The sequence below is a fragment of the Notamacropus eugenii genome, chromosome 3, assembly GCF_028372415.1.
Source record: "Notamacropus eugenii isolate mMacEug1 chromosome 3, mMacEug1.pri_v2, whole genome shotgun sequence".
Classification (NCBI taxonomy): Eukaryota; Metazoa; Chordata; class Mammalia; order Diprotodontia; family Macropodidae; genus Notamacropus; species Notamacropus eugenii.
The window spans coordinates 242,065,328-242,088,059 of record NC_092874.1 but is presented as its reverse complement, the minus strand read 5'-3'; the positions used below and the strand labels follow the sequence as shown (position 1 = coordinate 242,088,059).

General features: G+C 37.7%; 1 protein-coding gene across 2 annotated transcripts in view; it reads right to left on the bottom strand.

Annotated features, from left to right (window-relative positions):
- Positions 1–22,732, bottom strand: part of MSRB3 (methionine sulfoxide reductase B3) — a 218,487-nt gene that overhangs the window by 177,309 nt on the left and 18,446 nt on the right. The window contains exon 1 of one of the 2 annotated variants that reach the window (XM_072655281.1): positions 12,927–13,070. The exons of the other annotated variant lie outside the window; for it this stretch is intronic. The gene's annotated coding sequence lies outside the window, so the exon portion shown is untranslated. Of the gene's footprint in view, positions 1–12,926; positions 13,071–22,732 lie in introns of those variants that run through there. 2 annotated transcript variants of the gene reach the window in all.

Here is a 22,732-nt window from a genome sequence, read left to right as displayed (position 1 = left end):
ACACATAAAGGAGAAGAGCATGAAATGAGGCTGGAAGGCAGGTGGCACTGTCTTTGCTATCTCTCATACATTCTCTCCTGACTCCCAGCCTTTGCAATGGCTGTCCCCTATGGCTAGAGTGCACTATCTCTTCATCTCCACCTCCAGCTTTCCCTGATTCCCTTTAAAACTCAGCTCAAATTCTATAAGAAGCCTTTCCTGGGTCCCTTCACCACCCCACAATTACCACCACTAGTGCTTTCTAATTCTCATCTATACAGTCTGTAGTGTTCCAAAATTCTCAGGGCAGTTTTGAGTTTATATATGTGTGTGTATGTGTGCGCGCACATGTATATGTGTATATTTGTATATGTGTGTGTACATATATGGGCATATACACATGTGTGTACCTAATAACTTTATATATACACACACATGTGTACACATGTGTAGTTAAATGGTACAATGGTTAGTGTGTTGAGCTGGAGTCAGGAAGACTTGAGTTCAAATCCAGCCTCGGACACTTACTAGCTTTATAACTCTGGGCAAGTTGTTTAACACAGCTTGCCTCAGTTTCCTCATCTATAAAATGATCTGGAGAAGAAAATGGCAAACCACTCTAGTATCTTTGCCAAAAAAACCCCAAATGGGGTCATGAAGAGTCCAACAGGACTGAAAATGAATCAACAACAACATTTACATGTAGTCTTTCCCATTAGAAGGTAATTTCCTTGAGAACAAGGGACATGTTTTTGCCTTTCTTTGTATCCCAGAGGTTTAGCACAATGGCTGGAACGTATAAGCAAATATTAACTTAAAATCTTAATGAAAACATTAATAAGTACTCATTGATTAACTGACTGACCAAGTAAAAGGTAGTCGGCACTGGATTGTACAATGCCCTAAAAGTCAGGCACTGTACTAAGTTGTAGGGATATAGAGAAAAGCCTTTAAGGACTTTATAATCTAATAAGAATATAACCACCACGTTTTTGCATTACTAACCAGAGACAAAATAACAAGATAAATAGTATATGTAGTAAATAACCAGATCCATACAAGATAAAGAGAGAGAGACTAGATGGAAGCTTATCTAATAGGTGAAATGGTCTGACTAATTTAGCAAAGCACTTAACCAAGTCTCATGACATTCTCATGGCAAAAATAAAGAGACTGAGTGGATCTGGAAACAGGTGAATGACGAGAGCCCAAGTAATCAAACTTTGATGTTAGGAAGATTTTTTTTTTAAAGCAAATGTATGTCTAGTCTCATTTTTTTTCTTGATTTGAGCCACTGTGTTGCAGTGAGGGAGTGGAAAAGGTTGTGTATTTGGAGTCAGGGGCTCTTAATTCCATACCTGGCTCTATCTATGTGACCCCAGACAATCAGTTTCCTCCCCTATAAAATGAGAGTCCTTCCCAACCCTAAGTCTATGATCCTATAGTACTATCAAATAACATCCTTGGGCTAATATAATTAATGGATGAGAAGCAAGAGAGCAGTATTTTGTTTCTTTATGGACTGAAAACAAACCATGCTACCAAATATCAGTATGTGAACATCAGTAACCTTTAGAGAAGGGAAGACAGTTTCCTCTTCCCATACTTTTTTTAAATACAAAATATTTCAAAAGCTTGCTGTCCATCACTAATTACAAATATCAAAGTCAAACACAGTCAGATCCTCCACGGTCTGAGGGGAAACTAGTACTAAAAATGGTTCAAGATACCAAACCTCTAGCAATTCCTCGATCTCCTTAAAATTAGTGAGTCTTGTTCATTTCCTCAGCCAAAAAAAGAAAAAAAGAGTCTACCCTTGGTCCCTTTTGACCTCCTTTAAGAACAAACACATAATATACAGTAATATATCTTGCCAAATCACTCTGGAGTCTATCTGACAGAAATCTGCTTGTATTACCATGCCTGAACTCTGACTTTTTCAAACGAAACCCATGTCAAAACCACCACATTTTTGCATTACTAACCAGAGACAAAAGGGAGCAAAGAAGGGAAAGTGAGTTTCACAGTGCCCTGCCTGGAAGAACCATTAAACAGAAATAAACATGTCATTTTCACGAGTGACTGCAGGATGGTAAAAGAACATTCCTCTGGAGCAGACTACTGGCCAATAAAAGATCAAAAGTCGATACCTAGTAATACCACAAATAACTTTTTTTTCAAAAATGTATTTTTTTGGTGGGGGGGGGGAGGGAAGGGAAAGTGACCTTCTCTGTGAGGGATAAAGTGTGCAGTGAAAATGTAATTACCCAGCAAAGCTCCAGCCTTATTGTACTTCTGCAGCTGATCATAAAAAACCCTCTTCCTATTCAATTTCATCAACTGCAGTCCCAGGCAGCCTGACCAGCTTCCAATCACAGCAGCCATCTGGCTTGTGTCAAAGCCCGGCGAGCCAAGCAAGCTACAATGCCACAAGAAAAGCAGTGATGTCACTCTCCTCCACAGGTCAGGCCAGGAACAGGAACGCAGGCTGCAATTAAAAAATCCTTGTCCCTTGCATGGAGGAGCCTCCAGCCGGAGGTGACCAAATGTTATTTGATATCAAGCTTGGTCTCGCTTTAACCCAAATAGCCAGGGCTCCATCTAGTGGCAAAATCATTTTGCCCAATTAAAAATGTACCTACATAAAGATATATATATATATGCACACACACAAGTATGTATATGTGTGTGTGTGTGTGTGTGTGTGTGTGTGTGTACACAAATCAAATGGTTTGCATGGGGGAAAGGATCTTGTCTTTTACACCAACAAAGCTAGAGCCCCTATGTTCATGGATTTTTAAGCAGGTATACCTAGTTGCAATGAGGTATGAAAAACATATGACTTGGCACTATGTCTCCAGTCTCTGGGTAACCATCTCATGATCTTGTTAGCTAACGTAGTCTAATAATAACAATAGCTAGAATTTATATACAATTTTAAGGTTTTCAAAGCACTTTACAAATATCTCATTTTATCCTCATACCCAATCCTAGTATAATGATAATTTTCCAATAAATAGTGATCATTTCATGACCTGTTAGTCGATCTGGTCTAATAATAATAGAATTGATGTATCACTTTGAAGTTTGCAAAGCACTTTACAGATATCTCATTTTATCCTCAAAATAACTTCATCTAATAATAACAGTTCTCAAGTAATGACTGTTTCATAATGCTGTTACTTAATATAGTATTATAATATAGTATTAATGTATAATAATAATTAATATAATATAATGATAAAAATAAGAGCTGGCATTTATATAGCACTTAAAGGTTTTCAAATTGCTTTACAAATATTATCTCCTGTTTCCCTCATAATAGTCCAGGGAGGGAGGGAGGTGCTATTGGTGTCCCCATCTTTCAGAGGAATGTATAACCTATATAAATAATACTTGCCAAAAAAAAAATATGGCAAATCCAGGAGATCCATGCAGAATAGTCTGAGTTTATTTTAAATTTTTTTTTGCATTTTATAGTGAACTGAGTGTTAGAGAGAAAGCATGGGCTTTTCTAAAAGAATGAATATACCACTGCAAAGCTTAAGTTAAATATCTTTTGTTTTCAAATGACAAGAGAATTCCAAAATTAGGTAGTTCTGTGGTGAGAACTAAAACATGACAGAATGATGCCATTTTTTGAAAATGCTCAGTATTTTCCAACACAGGCACTTTTTTCCAAATAATTTCCTTCCCTTCATTCCATCATTTATAAGAAATACAGAATCTCAAAGTTGAAAGGAACCCAAGTTCATCCAATCCAAAACATATCTGTACAGGAATCTCCACTACAACACACTTGTCCAACTTTCCTTTAAAGGCTTCCACTTAGAGGAAACCCTGTGGGGGCAGCCCACTCTATATTTATATGGCTTTCGTCATTAGAAAATTTCCCTTTACATCTTACTATGTCACTTCCCTGCTCAGAAATCTCCAGTGGCTCTGTATTACCTTTAAAAATAAAATGTAAATTCCTGCTGTCCACTTTTAAAAAATTCTTTACAACCCAGCTACCACTTATTTCTCCAGACCGATGAGACATCCTTGTCCAACTCCTTACATTCCAGAAACTAGATGCTGCTCATAAGAGACATCACATCTTTCACCTCGGTGCCTTTGCAGAGGCTGTCCACCATTCTCAAAAGACTCCATCCACCTCACAGAACCCCTCACACCCTCCAACACTCAACTCAAGTGGTACCTCTATCAGGAAAGACGTTTTCCATTATTCTCTAAGTCTTTGTGCTTCCACCACTACCCCCTAATTAGTTTAAGTTGTATTTGCCTATCTGTGCACATTCCTCCTCCCTTCCTTCCAGGAGAAATGGGACTGTTAGATTTTTTTTTCCTTTCGCAAATCCAGCATAGAACATAATAGGAGTTTTAAAATTCTCTATATGAAAGCAATTCTAAGTTTGCCTCTTGCAACCTCCCTACATGGCTCTGTCCTCTGGAGTCAAAGATTGTTCTACATTCTTTAGAATGTAGCTTATAATAAATGAACACATGTTTTAATGTATAGTAGAAAATATCAATATATTATACTAATATTGTTAGAAAAAACACTCAAAAAAATCCCATAAGCAATTAATGATTGCCCACCCTTACATGTTATCCTTCCAGCATGGAATTCTATGCTTCTACGCAAACCAAGGAACCTTTTAAGAGATTCTCCTGCCTGTTTTCCTAAATGCAACATAAGCTTAGACCATTTTAGTGTCTCCAGTTCTGAGCTGAACAGTATCAGAATGAAAAATCAGGGAAGCAAATTGAGGGAGTGCTTGCAGAGAGTCTCCATCACCATAATATGGGGCAGGGAAGAAAGAACAAGCAACAAAACGAATCCATCCACCAGATTCAGCTCCCAGTGCCAGGGCTAACATTGGGGTCCACTTTCTTGCTTTACCTTAATGGAGGTGTCAAAGACAAGAACTGCCCTCCTCCCGTTGCTTCCGCATGTCATTCCACACATATACATACACATGCCCTTTATATACAGAATGTAGGCATTTCTTTTCTGATTTTCCTGGCATTATAACTAGTGGATTAAGAACTGGATAGTACATAGAACTATATCATAGTCTCATAATTATTTCCAAGTTCACTGAACTGGCCCACTGTTTTACAGAGTTGTCTTAATACTATCTGTCTAAGGACAAACAATGACTATTCAGGTTATTCAAAGACATTTTTGTCTAGTAGTACTTCTAGGAAGAAAATCAAAAACAAATCAATTTGCAGAGAAGAACACATACATCTCTATTATCTGGGGCATTTAAGGTATTCTAAGAATATTAGTTAATGTGTGTTGACATGAATTTCTGGTATTTTCACATTGCATTGGAGTAGAAATTCAATTTTTTAAAAATTCATTTATTATTAAATTCAAGTTTCTAAAATATAGCATTTCCAAGACCAGAGAAATCATTAGAAACCATATAAATTTCACTTTGGAAATTCATTCCTCTGTTGCAATATTTCGTGAGCGGCTAGGTGGCGCAGTGGACAGAGCACTAAGCCTAGAGTCATGAAGATTCATCTTCCTGAGTTCAAATGTGGCCTCAGACCCTTGTGTGATCCTGGGCAAGGCACTTAACCCTATTTGCCTCACTATCCTCCATCTGTAAAATGAGCTGGAGAAGAAATAACCAATCTCTCCAGCATCTTTGCCAAGAAAACCCCAAATGGGGTTACCAAGAGTCAGACATGACTGAAATGACTGGACAGTAAACATTGATCCATTCTGTGAATACAATTTCACTAAAATAAAAAAAAAATCTAAAATAAGAATGTGAAATTAACTAAGCATTTATTTAATTTTTCTGAATCCTCTCCGTCTATAACAAAAACCATTACTAACTTTATTTTTTGCTAGAGATTCTAAGAGTTACAAAAAGAAGGTACCACCTACTTGGAAGTCACTAGAAATTAGACTGTTTTTTTAACAATTGTAGGCTCACTTTATTTCCTATAAAAATCAGGCCATAGGAACACACATACTGATATTCATGACTTTCAGCAGAATTGACCCAATGTAATTATTTTACATCTAGCCTGAAAACCACTCCCGGGGATATCAACTGTTTCTGGTCACATGAAAAGGGTCTCGAAGCTTAGAATATAATAATTGGAGGGAAAGCACATTTCATTACAAGCATTCATTAATCACCTACTGAGTTTCTGGCCATTGTATGGGGGGGGGCGGGGGGAGATAAAACAAAAAACAAACTCTGCTCTGAAAGAGTTTATATTTGGGGGGCGAGGAAGGAGGAGTGGTAAGAAGACAGATACAAAAGATAAATGAAAAGGATACACAGCCTTCCACATTGCAACTTTCCCCACAGTAGTTTTAATATATCATGAGTCAGCATGAGAAATTAAATGGGAATTTTGGGGAGAGTTTTGCAGAAGTCACAGACAATACACAAAGGCCAGCAGATGACAAAGAAAAAGTTTAGAAACTCAGAAAGGCATAAGCATATATTTAATATTGTATAACATACCATAATAACTCAGATTTCTTTTCTGGTACAAAGGGAGGGTCAAAATATTTTATGCAGATTTTCCAGATCTGCGGGGGCCGGCACATCCCTAATCTTCATAATGTGGAAGGGATAACTGTATATTTTTCTTTGAAGAGGGAAAGAACCCTAAGAACTAAAGGGATGGGAAAGATTTCCTGGGAGATGCACAGGAGTTGGACTCTGAAGGAAGTCAAGAAATCTAAGAGTCAAAGACAAGAAGGGAGTGACCTATAAGCACTGAGCAAAGGCATGGAGATGGGAGATGGAATTTCTATTTGGGGAAACATCAAGGATACCATTTTGCTTATATGTGGAGTAAGCATGGAAGGATATGCTAAAACTAGATTGTGAAGGATTTTAAATGGATATTGAACATCTTGCAGAGGAAAGAATTAAAGCAACTTTCTGTTTTAAGAATGATACGCAGTTAATGCTCTCCTAAAACTGAAGATTAATCAATCAAGATGCAGGAGAACTAGGCTCAATGATTAACAGTGACCTGAAAGGAATAGAAAAGAAAAGAAAATTACATTCTTTATAAAAAGAATCAATGACTTTGTAAAGGGAGAATTTATTTTTGGAAAACCCCATATTTTATTCAGATTCCTATAAATATAGACTACTCACCTCACTCTATCAAAATCTGGAAGTTCAATAATGATCAAGAAATCCAATGAATACTAAACTCTTTTCAAAATCACAGACTGGTCTGCCTTTTGGAATTTGTGCTGAATGTTGACACTATTAACTGTAAAAATGTACTTGTATTACTTTGGGTCATTTTTTTTTTACCCTGATGATACCACACTGTTGCTGCATTGGTCAATGTTGCTGCATTAAATTTATCTTGTTTACCAAAAAAAAGAAAAGAAATCAATGAGAAACTATAATAAGTGACTTCTTCTAGCCTAGAACTACGCAAAGACCAAGCAGGAACCTCAGCATAATAAGTAAAGGGGCCACCAGCAAAGCCAAGATCAGAATAGAAAGATCTCACAGCGCCCAAAATGCAGCCTTCAAGGCTCTGTGTCTGAAGGCAACAATACCCTCTGAAAAAGCCTCAGGGGGCAAACCAACAGTACTGTGTCATCCTCAGAGAGAGTATACTGAGGGACAGGGCCTCTCAGGGCCTAAGGCTCTGTACTGAGATGCCACAGAAGGCCTTGAAAACCCAAAACTTAGAACCTCAAAGATGCAGTGGGACCTAATCCAGGAGACAGAGGTCAACAAAGGCACTTAGGTGACATGGGGTAAGGCCAGCAGATTTGACCCCACATCACTGCTTGGGAAGGAGTTAGGCCCTGGCACAAAACCCTTACTTAAGGGTGAAAGGACAAATAAATCAAAAAATCAACGTAGAGCTGTTGCTGTTCGGTCATGACTTCGTGACCCCATTAGGGGTTTTCTTGGCATGTGTACTAGAGATGTCTGCCATTTCTTTCTCTGCTTCATTTTACAGTTCAGGAAACTGAGGCAAACAGGGTTAAATGACTTGCCCAGGGTCACATAGCTACTAAATGTCCAAGGCTGGATTTGAATTCAGGAAGATGTGTCACAGTAGAGAGTCACTGACAACTCTACAGCAGAAAAGTGGCATGGTGAGGTGTGTGCTTTAGCAAGATTATTTTGGCAGCTAATGTCCAGAATGAATGAGAAAGCTTCTAATTAGGAGGCAAAGCAAATACTTCGAAGTAGAAGAAGGAGATAAGTCTGAAAAGTTAGGTTGGGCCCATGACTTAGGGGGCCCAGAACAAAAAGCTAAAACATTTAGATTTAATTCAGCATTCAACTTGATCCAAAAAACAATGAATAAGTGCCTGCTATGCGCAAGGTATGATGTTGAGAGTTGAGAGAAAACTAAGAAAAATTGAACTAGGAAAAAAAAAAAGAAAGAAAGAGAAAGAAGTCTGACTCTCTGGCAGGGACAATTTTTCCTCTTACATCACTTTGCATTCCTGTAAAGTGTGGATGGCTCTGCGCCCAGAGGTGAGTAAAGGAGACAATTAAAGGCAAAGAGTTAGATCTGTAGTTGCATCCTGATCTGGCCTAGAACTGAGACAAAGGATCCAAGTTTATAGGAAATTATGACAAGTCTGCTTCCATGCTATTATATCTGGAAGGAAAAATTTACCTCTATTTCCCCTGGTCACAGTGACTCGAGATTATAAACCTCTTAGACCTAGGGACCAGGTCTTATTAACATTTATACCTCCCCCAGTACCCAGTGCATAGCAGGCATTTAATAAAATATTTGCTGAATGATTGAAGGAAACTTAAAGATTCTTGCTCTGCATGAATGAGTCTGGAAGAAGTTTATTTGAAGAGATCTCTCCCTGTCATTTAGAAGGCTTTACATTTGGTTACTATAAGGCCACTTCATCTCAAGTGCATCCTCATAGTATATTAAAAAATTATGAAACATTGAAAGATCATGTTTAGGCAAAGATAGTTAGAAGTTATCGCAACAACACTGAGAAGAGGCAAGCAGGCTCAAGCTCTCATCTAGAAATGAGACAGTCAAAATATCGTCATTGGTAGTGAAGTGGCAAAATTCTCCTTTGTCTTGTAGGGGGCATAGATTAGATTAAAAGATATAACCTACTTCATAAGGTTGCAAGGAAAGTACGCTATATGTCTTAAAATATTAGCAAAATATGAGTTGGCATTATCAGTCAATGAATCAAAAAGTATTTATGAGTCAAGCACCATGGTGGGCACTGGAGATACAAGTACAAACAATTAAATAAGAAGGAAAGGGGAGTCTGAGGCAGAAGTAAAAAGAGAGTTCATTCCAAGCCTGGGGACAACCAGTCCATCTTATGTAAAGAATCAAGAGCAGGACAGTGTGCCTGGACAGAGTAGGGGTGGGAGAGTAATATCCAAGGGGGTTGGAAAGATGGGTTGGAAGCAGGTTGAGTAGGGGGCTTTAGAAGATAAATGGAAAAGTTTGATCCTAGAGACAAGAAGTCACTGGGGTTGATTGAGTAGGAGAGTCACATGATAAGATCAAATCTGCCTTTTTTTTTTTGAGGCAGTGGGGTTAAGTGATTTACCTAGGGACACACAGCAGATTTGTTTTTTAAAAAAATTACTTTGGCAGAATCCTGTAGGATGAATTGAACTGGGGAGAGACTTGAGACAAGGAAACTAATTAGGAGACTATTGCAATATTCTGTACGTTCTAATTTATGTAGTCTTTCCCTCTCAACAACACTGGTTGGTGTGTAGTAACAATAATATCATTGTTTCTATTTTAAAGATAGAAAGGAATGCAATTAAATAAGAAGAAGTAATTTAAGGCTAATAAGAGTTAAAGATCTTCCCCAACCATTAATGGGTCTTCCCATTAAGGGAAGCGTACCTTTTGTTAATTTCTACTGAGGCACTAGTTCTCAAGGGTTGTGATGCCCTCTGGCTCTGAACAGTGTTTAAATACTCTGAGGTGAGGTTTTACTTTGGGCCTTACTCATTGGAAGTGTTGATTTGGCCAGAGGAGACTGTGAGCAGCCACTAAGGAGCCCCAGGGTTTTGAAAACCCAGATGTTGCTGCTTCTGCCTCTGGTAACTATGCATGTATATAAAGATCATACACTTGGATTTGTCTGTTGATCTGTGATGTATGTATTGCTTCTAGTCAGACAGTTGGAAGCCCTGTCTGTTGATCTTTATTTCTCTTTGCATTTTCTCTGAAGTTCAGTGTGCTGACTTTTTCCCCTGAACTAAGTGAATGATACATGTGCTTGACTAAAGTAAGCTTGCTGACCCCCAAAATTTTCTTTTCTTTTAGAAAAGTAGATCAAAAAACCTGTTCAACAGGCCCTCCTGTGTATACTGAGGTCCTTGCTGATGCAGTAATCTAAGACAGTTTCTGGACCCAGGTCTACCACATTGGGTGAACTCAGGCAGGTCCCTTTCCCTCTTGAGTTTGAGAGCTCTTATCTGTAGGTCCTTTAGAGTGTCTTCTGATTCTCTGATTCTATCAACCAAGCTCCTTGAAAATCTGTCAATACATTTGTTGCCTCAGTTTCCCTCTTAAACCCTATGTCATCTGGTCTCCTAATCACCTGAAACTGCTCTCTACACAGTTACCAATGATCTCTTGTCAGATATACTGATCTTTCCTTAGTTCCGTCCCTCTTGACCTTGATATTTTGTTGGCCACCTGCTCCTCTTGGATATTCCTTACTCTGATTTTTATGACACAACTCTCTCTTAGTTCTCATATATCTGATCCCTCCTTCTGTATCTCTTTTGCTTGTTCCTCTTCCAGATCACCCCCACTAGCTGCACATGTTCCCTGAGGTTCTTTCCTTGCTCCTCTTCTCTTCTCTTCTTCCTCTATGACCTCCCTGTCTTGATAACCCCATCAGCTCATGTCTTTAACTATCATCTTTATACAGAAGGCTCCTAGATCTCTCTCTCTCTCTCTTTCTCTCTCTCTCTCTCTCTCTCTCTCTCTCTCTCTCTCTCTCTCTCTCTCTCTCTCTCTCTCATACACATACATACATATACAACAATATATACATATATGTATACATGTGTATATATACACTATATACATATCTACACACATGTACATATACTATATATGTATATGTGTATATATGTGTATGTATGTGTGTATATATACATATATATATTCAGTCTTTCTCCTGACCATCCCATTCGCATCACTATTTGCTTATTGGACATTCCAAGCTAAATGTCCCAGAAACATCATAAATTGAATATGTTCCCAACTGAACTCATTATCTCCCCCTCCCCTACACTCTCCTCCTCTTCTAAATTTCCCTGTTTCTGTTGAAGGCATCATCTGATTCTTCTAGTCTCCCATTGTCCTAGACTCCTACACACATGTACACACACACACACACATGCACACACACACACACACACAACATCTGCCAAATCTTGATCTTTACAACATCTCCTACATACAACTACTTTGCTCTACTCACACCTCTATCACCTTAATGTGGGCCCTCCCCCACCTTTCTTTCAATTGAGTTCCTCATCCATTCGTTTTTAGAAATGTTGAGGTCTTTAAAATAAAATGAGAATTCCTTCTGAGGTTCAGTCAAGTGATTGATAACAGGTATTTACTGTCTTCTACTTCATGTGCAGGGTAGGTATTTTTTGAATCAGGAAACATATCAAAAATATGATTTTGCAAACTGATTATGCATAGCTCTAACTTTTTGAAGATGCAATTATTTTATCTTTTGAGCTCAGAGTATGAAATTGAGACATTACATTGATTTATTTTTTGGCACTCAGTTTGGAGTACTCAAAAACATATATCAAATACATAAGTTTCAGGAAGAAATTTTTGCTTCATCTTTTTTGGATCACTTAAAATGACTATTTCTTCTTTTAATTCAAAGGCCCTTAGAAATGCTTTGGCACAAAAAAGGAAGTGATTTCGGCAGTAATATAAAAATGCCCTATATGCTATGCTCCCACAACATGTCAGTTTCACAAATGAGATTTTCTCTTAGTGAATGGTTAAAAAAAAAAGTTAGTTTTAAAACAACTTTAAAAAAACTATATGTAGTATAATTGTCAATATAGGCCACTGTAAAGTATGAAATGTATTCATATTGCAGAAGGAGCATATCATATTTTCAAATATCGAAACCTTTTGTCTTGACAGTGATTGAACTGTCAATAAGGATTCTAATATAATTCTTCCACAGTATACCAATTTCCTCTGAAAAGCTACTAAAATATTGAAAATTTCTATTTAATGCTGTTATCAAGATATACAAAGCAACAAATCTTCCTCAACAATAGTTTCAACAGCACATCATACATCTTTAATCAAATGAACGTCTTTAACTGTCTCTGTTGCTTCATCCACTTGAAATGCAAAACAGGAATGTCTTGGTTTTTTTCAAGTTTGTTCCAAAGGTCTTTTAAAACATGCCCTTTCTACTGTAGTATTTGCAAGTGGAAACATTTGACTCTGCTTTGAACATAATTTGCCAAGTTTCATTTCACCCACATCAGTAGCTGTAAGTTTTCTCTCATTGAATGTGATATTTCAAGATTTTGTAAGCAACCTTATACAACGCAATTATAACCCACAAAACCTCTTCAGGTCTTTATCCCAGATATCACTCCCACTTTCAAGGTGGATTCCCACAGCTTAGCTATAACTTTTTCTCAGGGTCATAATGGGGTACTCCTAAGGGATTGGGGAAAATTCTCTACTATCATTAGCTTGAGCCCAACAAATGCTCTTCTCAAGAATCTGTTAGGGAGACAGCTTTAAACAGCCTTTATAATGAGGTGGTACAACAGGAAGAGCTGAAACAAAACAACCCCTCAAAATCTGCAGCACATTCTCTCAAAACTATATATACAATCCAAGGGACAGTGGGCTCTAACTTAGGGAGTTCATGGGGCAAAGAGGTAACTCACAGCTCCTGGAAGCTAGAAGTCCTTTTGACCTATTGATGGGGGCTCAAGACATTCTCATCAGGAATGGTGTAGTTTCATTGCTGAGCCGCTTGTAGAGCCATGAATCCAGTCTCATATTGGATCCTGATGCAGACACTGCCACCAATCACTGCTGCAGGCAATGAAATAATGGGAATGGAGGAACAAAGGGAAGATAGGAAATATAAAATCCTCCAGACCCTTTGAACCTTTTGAAGTTCCCCTCCAGCCAAAGGGAAGGGAGGAAAGGAGACCCACAGTCTCTCCTTCTCTCTCTTCCTCAAGCAATTCCTTCTTAGGGGGTTTGTTAGAAAGTTGCTCTTGTTCCAGTCTCTAGAATGAATCCTTTCTCAACTCACTTGGTAATTTATGGATAATCTCTGAGGTGTGTGCAAGTGTTCTATGTATATCTGAACATGATTCTTGTGTTCTTGTGCATCTATGCTAGTTCAAAGGACTTTTCCACTTGAATTAAAGCCTATGATCAAATTGATTGATTGGGCATCTATTTTATGACTCATTTTAAGCAGGTGAGTTTGAGCAAATCAATGAACTGTACCCTTACACAAGAAATCCTTTTGATGTCACAGATGTGGTTTCTATAAAAGTTTGTTTTTGCTTACTAAAAACATTCAATTTTCTCCAGGAAAAATGTCTGTTCTTGATAGCATATTCTCTCTATATATATATACTTTCAAGAAGTTATTTCAGTTAATTAGATCTCATGCTATTTTCAGCTAAAGCATTTATACAAAGCAAATCAAACCAATGATAAATACAAAGGACTGTATTTTCTGGATTAAACTTTTTACTTTGTGTTTTTATATTTCCACTACTCAACATGTCTATATTTTCTTTGCTTGCATTTTTTTTACATACCCTATTGGATTTTCTGTTCAAACTGATTATGTACTTGTACATCATGAAAACTGACTGCTTTTCACTTTTCAAATAATTAGAAACAATAAAAATGTAATGCAATTGAATTTAATTGCTAACAATTTCAGTTGATTATGCTTGTTTTTTAAATTGCTTCCATTTTTTGTTACAGGGTTTTTTTTTAAAACCACTTTATTATATTGTACTTTCTAAAATGAATGACAATAAAAATATAATAGATATTAGGGTACTTTTAACTTCCACACCAAGACTATTTAACACGCATTTTCATACTTCACATTCATGTGTCAAGCAGCAACAGGACTCTATGCTTTGTCATCTTTGTTATGACCCTACACTACCTAATGATGACATTGGCAGACAATCCGCTTCCAGAAGTTCAACATGAACCAACTCAAATTTGACCTCATTTGTACACAACATAATGAATAGCTGTTGTTGCAGTCTCTGTAAGTTGGAGTAAATTTGTCATGTTAGCCTTAGTTTTGTTGACTTTGATGTGAACTCTTTATTTAAAAAAATATATGTAAATGGTGATGAATATCTGGTCACTGGACCCAGATGGCTCAGGAAGAGAAAGTGAGGCTGGTGACCTTGCACAGCCCTCCCTTACTCAAAACAAAGTCAAGTGCAAGTCATGTCATCATTTCTCTGATGTCATGGTCTTCTTTGGCAACAAAGGATACAAAGGCAACAAGAACAACAATATAAATGGTACCCTTTGACTAAGAATATTCTACTGCTAAGTATATACACCAAGAAGATCAAAGACAAAAAGAAAGAACCCATAAAATGTTTGTAGTATCACTTTCTGTAGACTGCCCTGATTGTTTCTAGCCAGTGAAGAAGGATTCGGATACTTTGAAGATGACAAAGTAATCCCCCTATTGGCTGAACATGAAAAGCTGCTGATTCAATGGTTCTTTAAAAGGAAATAACCCATTTTCAGCCTTTTTCTTCTTTTCCCAGCTACAAACCATGGCAAGACTATTTGAGTTTATCCATGTAAAAGTTGAGGGAGAAAGCTTATGCCCTTCTCTGATTCCTCCCCGGTAGCATGACAACCACTCTCATGTAGCAGTAAGACTCAACTAGATAAGCTCCAGCCTTGGCTAGCATCTGTTTTGTGTTCTTTGCCTTATCATAGATGACCAAGGAACAATCCTGATATGGGTATGTATGTTCAGCCTTGGAATCAAGTATGTGAGTTTAAGAGATTGGAGATCCTGGGTCCATTAATCAGAAGTGAATGGGAAGGGGGTGGGGGAAGAAAGGAAGGAAGATGGGAGTTTTTGCATCCAAGGAAATGGCCACTAGCAAGAAGATTTTTAAATCTAAGTCTGGTCTGATTTGCCAGAAAACAGGGACCTGGAGAGAATTGTTAAGAATGTAGAGCCAAGTTGAAATGTTAAGCATCTCTTGAGAAATCTTGCCAAATAGTTTATGTTTAGTGGTTTTTTCTTTACTTCCCAAGAAAACATAACAGTACTTATTAAGTTTCAAGATACTGATTTTCTTGTCAATCCATGCTTATTAGAAGCTTTTGAGTTAATAACTTTTTATCTAGGAAATAAATAGTTGTCCTATGCCTGATTCATGTCGAATACTGAGTAGGTTTCCACTTCTCTTTGGGGGAAACTCTAGACATGAGACAAACTAAGGTTTAAGTAATTTTCCCCCATGTGTCAGAGGGCAAGCATAATGGGTAAAATAGTTCAAGAAATGGTCTGACCCTTCTCCAAAATGGTCAGACTCCCCATGGACTAAATCAGTCAAAATGTGTGTGAGTTAAGAGAAGAGGGTCACCTAAGTGAAAAATGAGAGGATACAGCTCCTTAGCTCTCTGGGCTCACTAATAGTTAGAGCTGCTATATAAATATATCAAAAAATAAATGCAAGGTAATTCAGAAAGGGAGGACAGTCATAGTAATTGAAGAATCAGGAGACACCTCTTGTGAGTTAAATTTTTAAGAAAACAAGGGATTCTAAGAGACTGGGGGAAGAAGGAAGGCATGGGAGTCAGCCTACAGCAAGCAAGATGAGAGATGGAATGATAGAGAAATGATAAGGGAAGTCAAATCAACAAGCATTTTTTTTAAAAAAAAGCTACATCATATATTTGAGCAGAAAAACTGGCAAATCTGACAGAAAACAGATTACAAGTACTGAGCCCTTTCAAAAATGTTATGTTGTACAAATACAGTTCATACCCATTTTATGAAAAATTCAAAATGGAAATAAGTATACTTGGTCAATGTATATATCAACAAGAAATTGTAATATTAACCTTTACATTAACTTATTGCAACTGTTATATCAGGTCCCAATGGCTTTGAATTTCTATAAAAGGTATTTTTGCTCTCCTCCTATAGAAACTCATTTGTTTTCTTTCTCCAACTATAATTGCCAGCAATTTGGTTATAGCTTCAAGGATCAGTGCAGCACAGTAGAAATTTCATTTATGGGAAAGTTTGTAAAAAATGAGATAGTTTTCTTTTGTTTTTTCACTGAATTTTTTAAAAGTGAAAAAAAAGTTATTTAAGGGAAAAGTCTAACATCTCAATAGAGATTGTTTTAAAAGAAAAAGCAACAAAATGAAAGCAAAATCAACAAGCATTTTTAAGCGTGTTCTTTGTACCAGGCACTATGTTAATAAAATACAAAGAAAAGTCCAAAACAGTCTTGGCTCTAAAGGAGCTCGCAGTCTTATGGGGAAGACAACATGCAAGCAACTATTTATAAATAAGATATACACAGGATAAATCAGAGACAATCAATGGATGGGGAAGACACAAAGATTAAGGACTTCTTATAGAAGGTGGAACTTTAACTGAGATTCGAGAAAAGCCAGGAGGCAGAGATGAGAAAGATTATCCAGACATCTACTTGTCCTCTCTGTCTATCAAAAACAGACCAGCTAATAATTTCCTGGGTCTAGGTCTGTGATTTCAATGGTCAGCTGAAGAATTAGTGAGGAAACTTCTCCTATCAATGCACATTTGAAACTATTCTGCAATTTAAAGAGTTGCCTGGGGTATTCTCTAATGACTTCTTAGAGAGGATTATTCACTGAATGGCCTAACCTCACTCTAAGTGAGTAACTGAATAGGTCAAGGTCTCCCATTGCATCCTGAATCTTCTCCAGTCAACCTGATGAATATCTGGTCACTGGATCCAGATTGCTTGGGAGGGGAAAGTGAGGTTGGTAACCTAGTACCACCCTCCCCAACTCAAAACAAAGTCAAGTGCAAGTCATGTCATCATTTCTCTGATGTCATGGTCTACTTAGAAAAAAAAGGATGAACACAGAGGGATTAAATGACTTACCTAGGATCCCAATGCTAGTTAGGTATTGAAAGTGGGACTTGAACCCTAGTCTTCTTGACCCAGAGTTTAGTTATTTCTTCATTGACTAGTGATGTCAGACTGCCTGTCCTTCAAAGGGTAAAGTAATCAACAAAGATGAATTCTATTTTCGATCTGATTCTCACCAACAGAAGAACAGGCTGCTAGAGAAGAAATGATGGGAATTTTATGGGGGAAAGGATCACCATATTCTTAGAATGTTTCATAGAGCAAAGTAAAGAAGGCATATTCTCACAAGTCTACTAGATTTGAAGAGAGCAGATCTAGGAATCATCTGCACAGAAATAATAATGGAACTCATAGGAAGAGTTCCTTGCTCACTTGGTAAGATCACCAAGAAAGAGAATACAGAGAGAAAAGAAAAGACCCAGTTCCCAAGTTTGGGGAAATCCCCATAGTTAGCTGGTAGGACAAAGGAGACTTTGAGAAGGAAGAAGATAGGAGAAAAACTCAAAGACAGCAGAGACATGAAAAAACCCAGAGAGAAGAGAATATCTAATAGAAAAGATTGTCAAGAATATCAAAAGCTGCACAGATCAAGAAGAATCAAGATTGAGAAAAAGCCAACAGAGAATTGGTCCAATCATTCTGGAAAGCAACTTGAAATTACATTTAAAGAGTGATGAAGGGACAGAGCCAATATGGTGGAATAAAAGCAGGGACTTCCCTGAGCTCTCCCCCAAAGACCTCCAAATACCTACAAAAATGACTCTAAACAAATGGTAGAGCTACAGAACCCACAAAATGACAGAGTGAAACAAATCCCCTGCCCAAGACAACCTAGAAAGTTGACAGGAAGAGTCTATTGCACAAGGCAGAGAATGGAGCACAGTCTGGCATGGGCCACACCAGCACAAATGCTCTGGAGCAGGCCTCAGGGGACTGAATCATTGGCACCTGTGGCAATTTTCAGACTTCTCAATTCACAAATGCCAAAAATGTGAGTGGGAAGACTCTGTGGGACCTGGGTGAAAAAGAAGCCCAGGGTCTGGCCAGGTCCAGCCCCAGTCAGCCTCAGGGCAGTGGGTGGTGGCTGCAGTGGTCACTAGCTGTGACAGTGGCAACAATAGCAGCAGCAGCAGTGGCAGAAGCTGCTTCTGGAGCTCTGGGCCTACAGATGGTGGGAGATTGAGCAGCTGGCACAAAATCCCTGAAGCCTGGGACAGTACACCCTCCCCTACCTCCATGCCCCTGGAAGCACAGTCCTACAGTCTTACCTTGACAAAGAGTTAGAAAGTCAAGTATTTGGCAGGGAAGATGAGTAAACATCCTAAAAGAACTCAGACTATAGAATCTTACTTTGGTGACAAAGAACATCAAAACATACAACCAGAAGAAGACAACAACGTCAAAGCTCCTACATCAAAAGCCTTCAAGAGGAATAGGAATTGACTGCAGGCCATGCAGGAGCTCAAAAAGGAATTGGAAAATCAAGTAAGAAAAATAGAGGAAAAATTGGGAAGAGAAATGGGAGTGATTTAAGAAAAACATGAAAAGCAAGGAAACAGCTTGCTAAAGGAGACCCCAAAAATACTGAAGAAAGTAACACCTTAAAAAATAGACTAACCCAAATGACAAAAGAGATCCAAAAAGTCAATGAGGAGAAGAATATTCTAAAAAGCAGAACTGGGCCAAATAGAAAAGAAGGTTCAAAAGCTCACTGAAGAAAATAATTCCTTCAAAATTAGAATGGAGCAAATGGAAGCTAATGACTTTATGAGAAATCCTGTGTGTGTATTTGTCCTTCACTGTCAAAGAAGACCACACCATCAGAGAAATGATGACATGACTTGCACTTGACTTTGTTTTGAGTGAGGGAGGGCTGTGCAGGTCACCAGCTTCACTTTTCCTCCAGAGTCATCTGAATCCAGTGACCAGATATTCATCAGGATGACTGGAGATGATCCAGGATGAGGCAATTTGGCTTAAATGACTTGTCTAAGGTCACACAGCTAGTGAGTGTCAAGTGTCTGAGGTGAGATTTGAACTCAAGTCTTCCTGACTCCTGCACTGGTGTTCTATCCACTATACCACCTAGCTATCTTATGAGAAATCAAGAAATTATAAAACAGAACCAAAAGAATGAAAAAAAAGAAGACAATGTGAAATATCTCACTGGAAAAACCACTGACCTGGAAAATGGATGCAAGAGAGATAATTTTAAAATTATTGGACTACTTGAAAGCCATCATCAAAAAAAGAACCTAGACATCATCTTTCAAGAAATTATCAAGGAAAACTGCCCTGATATTCTAGAACCAGAAGGTAAAACAGAAATGGAAAGAATCTACTGATTGCCTCTGGAAAGAGATCCTAAAAAGAAAACTCCTAGGAATATTGTAGTCAAATTCCGGAGTTCCCAGGTCAAGGGGAAAATATTGCAAGCAGCCAGAATGAAACAATGTGAGTATTGTGAAAATACAATGAGAATAACACAAGATCTAGCAGCTTCTATATTAAGAGATCAACAGGCTTGGAATGTGATATTCTGGAAGTCAAAGGAGTTAGGATTAAAACCAAGAATCACTTACCCAGAAAAACTGAGTATAATCTTTCAGGTGAAAAAATGAACATTCAATGAAATAGAAAACTTTCACGTACTCTTGATGAAAAGGCCAGAGCTGAATAGAAAATTTGACTTTCAAATACAAGAATCAAGAGAAGCATGAAAAGGTAAGCAGGAAAGAGAAATCATAAGAAACTTATTGAAGTTGAATTGTTTACATTTCTACATGGAAAGATTACATTTGGAACTCATGAGACCTTTCTGAGTATTAGGGTAGTTGGAGGAAATAGGTAGGTAGATGATGGATAGACAGACAGACAGATAGATAGATAGATAGATAGATAGATAGATAGATAGATAGATAGATAGATAGATAGACAGATAGATGGTACAGGGTGAGATGAATATGAAGGGATGAGATCTAAAAAATAAAATTAAGGAGTGAGAGAGGAATATGTTGAAAGGAGAAAGGGAAGATAGAATGGGGTAAATTTTCTCACATAAAAGAGGAAAGAAAAACCTTTCACAATGGAGGGGAAGATGGGAGAAGTGAGAAGGAATGAGTGAACCTCACTGTCATCGGATTTGGCTTAAGGAGGGAATAATATACACCCTTAACTGGATATCTTACCCTACAGGAAAGTAGGGGGAAGGGGATAAGAGGGAGTGATGATAAGAGGAGAGCAGAGTGGAGGAGGGGGTAGTCAGAAGCAAACACTTTTGAAAAGGGTCAAAGGAGAAGATGGGGGGGAGAGCAGGAGAGGATGGAGGGAAATAGTCTTTCACAACATGATTATTATGGAAATGTTTTGTATAATTATACATATATAACCTATGGTGAATTGCTTGCCTTCTCAATGAAGGTGGGTGGGGAGGGAAGAAGGGAGAGAATTTGGAATTCAAAGTTTTAAGAACAAATGTTAAAAATTGTTTTTACATGCAACTGGGAAATAAGATATATAGGCCGTGGGGTATAGAAATCTATCTTGCCCTTCAAGAAAATAAAGGGGAAAGGGATAGGAGGGGAGGATGATAAAAAAGAGGGCAGACTGAGGGAAGGGGTAATCAGAATGTATGCTATCTGGGGTGGGGGGAGGAGAGAGATGGGGAGAAAATTTGGAACTCACATAAATAAATATTTTAAAAAGAGTGATGAAAATTTCCATAGCCAGAGATCAAGATGCTACACATATACCCCACAAAGAAGTTGCAGACAGAGATTCCATATACACTAAAAATATTTCCAGAATCACTTTTTATAGTAGCAAAAAGAAAAAGAAAAATGAAAGGAAACTAAAATGCTCATCAATCCGGGAATGATTAAATAAATTGATGTATTAAAGCAATATAATGTCACTGTGCTGCAAGAAGCAATTAGTGTGAAAAATTCACAGATGTATTCAAAGACTTAGTTGAACTAATTCACAGTGAATTTAGCAAAACCAGTAGAACAACATACACAGCGCAAGCAGCAATGTAATTGGAAAGAACAGCAACCACAAAACAACACTGTATAATTAAAATGACCAGACTTTGACCTAAAGAAGAAATGATAAAATACCACCTCCTCCCTTCTTTGCAGAGTGACTATGGGTATAGAACATATAATATATTGTCACAGTTCATTTGTTGGTTAGTTTTCCTAGACTTCTTTTTTTCTTTCTTTTTTATATTTTGGTACAAGGGACAGCTCACTGGATATGTTATGAGGAAGGATCTACACAGAAATAAAGAGGTAGGTTAGAACAAAAGATAACAATTAAAACTTTAAAAGAAATTAGGTCATGTCATACTAACCTTATTTCCTTTTTTTGACAGATTACTAAACTGGTAGATCAGGAAAAAAATAGAAATACAAGCATACCTCATTTTATTGTGCTTTCCTTTATTAAATTTTGTAGATATTGAGGTTTTGCTTTGTTTTTTTTAACAAATGGAAGGTCTGTCGCAACCCTGAGTCACGCAAGTCTATAGGTGCCATTTTTCCAACAGCATGGGTTCACATTGTTTCTCTGTGTCACATTTTGGTAGTTCTCACAATATTTTGACCTTTTCATTATTATTATATCTGTTATAGCTATCTGTGATCAGCGATCATTAATGTTACTATTGCAATTATTTGGGGGCACCATGATCATGCCACATAAGATGATGAACTTAATTGACAATTTAAGTGTTCTGATTGCTCCATTGACTGGCCATTTGCTACCTCTCTCCCTCTCCTCAGGCTTGCCCATTCCCTGAGACAAAACAATATTTAAATTAGGTCAGTTAATAATCTTATAACGGCCTCTAAGTATTCCAACGAAAGAAAGAATCAATTAATTCCACAAATTTCACTGTTGTCTTATTTTAAGAAGTTGCCACAACCACCTCAGCTTTCAGCAACAACCACCCTGGTCAGTCAGCAGCCATCAAAATTGAGGCAAGACCCTCCACCAACAAAAAGATGATGACTTGCTGAAGGCTCAGAGGTGTTAAGGGCTTGTTAAGGGGTCCCCTGAACTGGTCTTTATGAATTGCCATATTTTCCAGAAACACTGGACCCAGAGCATGCAGAAGGTCCTGAATGTGTCAAGGACAAAAACTCCACTCCCAAATGAAAAGAATGTGGCTTTTGCCATCACCTTGTTCCTCCCCACCTCTACTGCACCTTTCCTCTCCAATGCCACATTCCTTCTTATTTTCTCCTCCTTCTTTTGTTGTATTGTCATAAATATACAAATTTCTGTAAGGATTGTGAACTCTTTAGGATCCATGTGCATCTTCATTTCTCTTGTAATAAACCTGGTTTTCACATGATCTTGTGATGTGATTGCCTGTTGACAGATGAGGGTGAGCATTTTTTAGCAATAGGGTATTTTTAAATTAAGATATATACATTGGTGGTTTTTTTAAGACCTAATACTGTTCCATACTTAATAGACTATAGTATAGTGTAAATATAACTTTTATATGCACTGGGAAACCAAAAAATTCATGTGACTCACTTTATTGCAATATTTACTTTATTGCA